At 41.3% G+C, this 6000-nt stretch overlaps 1 long non-coding RNA gene across 2 annotated transcripts in view; it reads right to left on the reverse strand.

Annotated features, from left to right (window-relative positions):
* LOC140077213 (uncharacterized) overlaps positions 1-6000 on the reverse strand; it is a 45696-nt gene extending 39696 nt beyond the window's left edge. Inside the window, exons 1-2 of one of the 2 annotated variants that reach the window (XR_011849731.1) lie at positions 5807-6000; positions 1948-2010 (exon numbers count right to left, since the gene is read on the reverse strand). This is a non-coding gene — a long non-coding RNA (uncharacterized lncRNA). The remainder of the gene's footprint in view (positions 1-1947; positions 2011-5806) is intronic. The other variant, XR_011849730.1, reaches the window with a different exon arrangement.

Genomic DNA, 6000 nt, shown 5'->3' on the forward strand with positions numbered 1-6000 from the left:
CCCTGAGTCAGGAACTTATCCTGAGGTAAAAAAAAATTGAAAAAAATCAAAAATTGTGTATTATATGTACGGACAGGGAGATACAAGCGCAACCCTCCTAAATCAGTCAAGTAAAGTCCGATTTCTACAAAAAAATTTTCCTCAAGGAATGAAATCACCACAAATATTGCTCCGTTTCCATATCCTCAATTACCCTTATTTAAGCTATGACTACAGAGAAACATTTGGTTTTGTATTACCTGAGGTAAAATTGTGTAGTTTTACCAGCAGACTAAATGCTAATATCATTATGAAGCCCCAGCAAGTATTTTAGTGAACGTATAGATAGATATACAAAGAATTTGTAGTAACTATTACAATAAAACATTTTGAGGATTATGTACTGTACATGCTAGTTCTCAGCCCCCTTTCCTTACATTACTAAGATGGCCGACTCAGGCAGCCATTTTGTGATTTGAAGCAACAGACTCTTTGTGCTGCAAAGGGTCACAAACTAAAGTAATTTTTCCATATTTATCACAGTTGTATTACTTACTGTTGTACTAAGAGGTCTACTGTATCAGTGGGTGTTGTAGCCGAACCCAATATCTATAGAAGATAAAGTTATTGGTTTCTGACTGGAATTTGAGATTTCTCTGAGTCACCAACATTATAATTCCAGTCAGAAAGCTTGTGAAATATAATCCTTCTCACCGCCATTATTTTCTACTTCATGGGACTAAATTGTGAGGACATTTCACTCTCTGAGGAGACGACCACTACGGTACTTATACCACAGAGAGGTCACATGACCTTCCTGCAGCAGAGGTCCCTGATAAAATGGGGCTCACCAGCAAAAGTGAAACAAATGTAATCTAAATCTGCCCCCGTAATAATAGCAGCCAAAAGGTGTTGTTCTGTCTAGAAAGTTGGGTTCCAATACTTGCGGTAGTTGAAATGTTAATCAAAAATCTGGACACCCAGCTTTTCCATGCAGTACCCAGACGCCCAGCAGCCTAGTTTACCTGACACAGAAAGGCGGATCTGGCGTACAACCGATTGTGACACTCCCTGAGGGACCCTATTGGGGTGTTGCCCTCCCATCAGAGTTTCCAGAGGGAACATAGATTAATGAAGCTTTATGTTTTCCATTCAAAAAGTTTTATTGAATGAGCAGGGATAGTAGATGACAGATACAGGCAGAACAACATATTGCATCAGTATAAACGCCTCTGTAGGCAGAGAAAGTGAGGAAAAGAGGGTCTGGCAGAGGTGTGCATGTATGAACACAGTACAGATTCATTAAAGTGTTGGTCTCCCAAACAAGAATCACAAAGAAAGAACATGGGGGGGAGGGGGAGGCAAATAGCTACTTTTTAGGCACAAAAACAGGACAAATTCAGAGTCTAAAAGTTGCAGAAAGGGAAACATTTGGGGTATAAAGACACATACGGCACACTGCATGAAATCTTTGGACCAGCAAAGTTCACAAGGCCGCAAGTTGCAAATTCATAAGAAAAACAATGCCAAAAGGAGTGATACAAGTCCGTTGGAGGGGAGTCAGACTTCCATTTCCAGTTTTGGCCGCCTGCTGGAGATGCCTGGTCAGGGATCTCTTATAGGTAGACGTGGGAATGTCAAACAGAAAGAGGAGGGCTGCCTCAGGCTTATTGGGGATCAAGGTACCTGCGATCACATGATCACTAGTTCATATGAAAGTAATGTGAAATTTAAAAAGAAAAAATTAAATGTCCCAAAAGCCCCTAACACATATAAAACAATAAAAAAATATATATAATATATATATATATGCAAGGAAAGAGAGACATTTAGGACTTCAGATTTTGTCATGTTAGACCAGCAGCCAAACTTGGACAGTGTGGACATCAGGATGGGTAGAGATTGCCGAGGGCTTGTGATAGAGACCAGCAAGTCATTAGCAAAGACAAAACATTGCTATAAAAATACCTTGGATGTTTGGGTTATTGCCTATGAGGTGCTCTATCACGGGGACATCACTGTCAGATATCACTGTGGATGGAGAAAGGGGTAGAGAGAGTGCCATTAATCTTCTATGAAGTTTAAGGTTTTTATTTTAGATTTCTTTTTTTAGCATGTACCTATATAAACAAAGTCCAGAGCAGCTCTGCAAAAAAAAAACAGAGTATGACGATCCTCTATGTGAAAGGATACAAAGCATTCAGCGCCACTCCATGTAGTGAATGAAAAAAATAAGTGGATTTATTCCAAACACATCACAACGTTTCAGCTTCTACATGAAGCTTTTGTGAAGCTTGGCAATGGCTTCATGTAGAAGCTGAAACGTTGCGACGTGTTTGGAATAAATTCACTTGTTTTTTCATTCACTAGATGGAGTGGCGCTGAATGCTTTGTATCCATCTATATATAAAAACTAATATAGAGACGGAAGGGTTTGAAACGTATCCATTACATAAAAAAAACTGATAGGATATATTCTTTGTAAAGCAACCATTTACAGAGAGGGGAGTACAATGTGTTCCCATTAGTACTTCGCTCTCTCCGCACTCATTTATAATGGATTATTTATGGCTACAAATTGCAGTAATAAAAGACTAATCAGATTAGATCACAAAGAGATGGAATTGCCCACCCTGCCCCAGAGGTGCCAAGCATCTCATCACAGATACTTCACAATGTGGGTGGGTCAAAAAAACAATAGATAAAAAATTAAATTTAAAAAATGTAATTTAAAAGACTAAGAATTGGGTTGCAGCATATTTTGGACTGTACTGACTCTTCTAGGTCAGTGACCTCTTCACTCATGTGACTAAGGCACTAGGGGCAGTGATACATGTGACACGGGTAGTGTCATCATGTCGTAACGATGAAAGAAAGATGTAGGATTTCCCAATGTCATTGACTAATCACGAGGGGGTCTGGCAAACTGATAAAAGAACATGGTTGTGTCAAGCACACATTGGCATAACACCAATTATTGACTGACTTTTGCTGTACTATCGGGTTGTCCTAGTAGGTCCATGTGGCTTTAGATCAGGGTTAATCTCTAATAAATTGTTAGACTAGAGAAGAGTAGGTAGCTGCCTAGGGCACTATTTATTGTTGGGGTTGAGGGTACATCACCCAACCTGTACAAGGCAAAGAGGGAGCTCCAATAACTACAACTTTAAAGGGTTGTACCGAATTTGATTGTTAGGATAAGGGATAGCAATCTGTTTGGTGGGGTCTGACTGCTGGGACCCCACTGATCACAAAAATTGCCACCCTGGGTAAGACTTAGGCTGCATTCACACAAACGTATACTCGCTGGGCTGTAGCCAGGAGGACATATTTTTAGCACCGTGGAGAGGAGGAGGGGTGCATGTAAGTGCTTGGGCTTGCGACACAGGAAACATAGGACATGTTGCTCCGTATGGCTCCGTGCGGCCATTGCCATCTATGGCGGGACGCATGTATGGCCGCAAGATCACAGCCGTACACAAGTCCCCCATATGGTAGTGTGAATGCAGCCTTATCAGAACTAGTACACAGGACATGTTCCAGTCCAATTCCAGCTCTGAAGGCAGGTACCTAATTGATTGCTTCGGTTAACCGGTTCCTCAAATTGACCAAACAGAACATTTCTTCTCCTAATTTGTCCTTGAACTGTACTGCCATGAACAAAAACAAGAATTGTTCCGGTAGGTGACAATTCCAAATCTTTGTCCCCTCCTGGCTATCTGCACCTTTGGCTCATACATTAAGAATATTGCCCCATGTTCTATAAAACTGTATTAAGTGTGAAAATTATACTGAAACTAAAAACACACAAAATCCTTCAGGCATCGTACAACATGGTTATAATTTAACCCGTTATTATTAATAATGTGTGAGAAGATATTGGTCTTGTGTACACGAGAGCGGGAGCCTGAACATTGGACAATGATTTACTGATGATGTCCAGCGGCAAGAAGCAAGAAACAACAATAACCTGCTGCTGGCGTCAGGGGCTGACGTGGAGGGATGGGTCACAAGAAAGGGACTCAAATCATCACATGGGGAACATATTATTATCGAAACTCCTTGTAAACTTCATTAACTCTCTAGACAACGGCCAAAAAAACTTTTACATAAGCCGCATTGTAGAAAGTTGATCAAGTGCATGGACTTGAGGATCATCCAATACACATGCACACTCGGCTTGCAGCTAGACGATGCTGCACCGTCTATGGGGGCTTTTATAACGTCCTAAAATAGCCAAACATGCTCCATGGAACTGGGCAAAGGACTCATCACTAAAACCAGGTCCGAAAATATAGACATTGGAGAGAGAGATACTAAAAGGGGTTGTATCAAATTTGCAAGTTACCCCCCTATCCAGATCATTTCGGACACTCGACTACTATTAAAGGGAGCAGTAGGACGATCCACCCGTTAATGTGAACAGGACCCTCATTCTCCAGATCACCGGGGTCCATGCCGATTGGTGGGGGTCCCAGCAGTGTCACCCGGGCCTCACCGATCCTGTGTTTACAGGATAATCGCAAATTTGGGACAGCCCCAAATTCCAAACAAGGAGTGGAGTGAAAATAGAGGGAGAGCAGCTTCTCTCAATATGTTCTCACTCATTACAATCTAAAAAACTGTACATGTGAACACACTTCTTGACGGTGGTGTCTTTTGTTACATTTTTAAACACATCCAATGAAACGAAACGTGCACGCGTTTTGGCCAAACCCACTTGCGCTTTGAATGCGTTTAAAAACGGCACATGGGAATCCGAAAAAATAATAATAATAATCTTCTATCAACTCCATGGACTTTAAAGAAATTATACACATTCTATCAGCCAACAGCTATTCCTCTCAACTCCTTAGACACACATGCATGCTCAGCCTGGTTTAGCACTGTGCCAATCCATGTACATTTCATTAAATTGTTTAAATTATTGACACCGGAGAAAGGATCCATCACTAAGCAGGGACCTAAACACTGAGCCTCATAGTCATTGGCAATGGGGGTCCCTGCTTACCTGCAAGCATCAGTATTGCGCTGTGATTTAGCTTTTAGTACTGGACAGCATCCCACACAAACACTTACATCATAAATGCCTATGATGTTGTAATCCTGCAAGGGTTCAGCCTGGATATCACTGACCTGACCTGGTTGCCTGAAACCGGCCTGCAAAGCCATAAATCTATAGGGGAAGCAGGTGTAACAGCATCGGGGGGACATTTATCATAGGTTACTTTTGTCTGCTGCTTATGTGTGTTTTTTCCCCATATTTATAAAAGTTTTTTTTTTTTTTTTTTGGTATTAGATCCCATTCTATTTTTTGCGACTTTTTGTCAAGTGTCGCAGAAATGTCTCAAGCTACTGCAAAATGTCGCAAAGCAGTCATCAGAATGCAAGAGCAAAGACAATTAAAGCAAGAGTCAGATCAATCATTCTGCACATCTACATAAAATGACAATGCTACAAACCGTCCAGGCTCAATACACAAACCTTGGGAAAATCTCTAGGCCAAGGAAATAGACTCAAGAGATTCAGCAGCAGCTGTGCCAGATAATCACTTGTCACAACCTACAGCCATGAAAGACACTAGTAGTGAGCTGGAATGTTTTTGCTACTTTTTAACGGATTTGTGGCAAAATGTGCAACATTTTCATACAAACATGTTAAAAATAAAAACAAATATGGTGAACTTTGCAAAATGGCAACAAAAAGGCACAAAAAAAAGTTTGATAAATGTCCCCATCGTGTTAGACAATGGAGCCAATTGACATTAAAGTGTTCCAAACCTGCACTTTATCGCTGTCACATTCACTATACATATACATCTTCCTACCTGTGCTGATGCAATGGCTGGACTGGAGAAGGTCCTGGAAGGTTGGTTGGAGGACGGAGTTCCTCTCTTGTGTACAGTCCTGGATGAGGATGCACTCAGAACCAGTATGGAGGGGGGAGACCACAGTTTTGTGATTTGCACTGAGCGGTGAAGCGGCTCAATCACTTTGGCTCAGCTCCTCCTCTGTGCTATAG

This window comes from Engystomops pustulosus, chromosome 9 (assembly GCF_040894005.1).
Source record: "Engystomops pustulosus chromosome 9, aEngPut4.maternal, whole genome shotgun sequence".
NCBI lineage: Eukaryota > Metazoa > Chordata > Amphibia > Anura > Leptodactylidae > Engystomops > Engystomops pustulosus.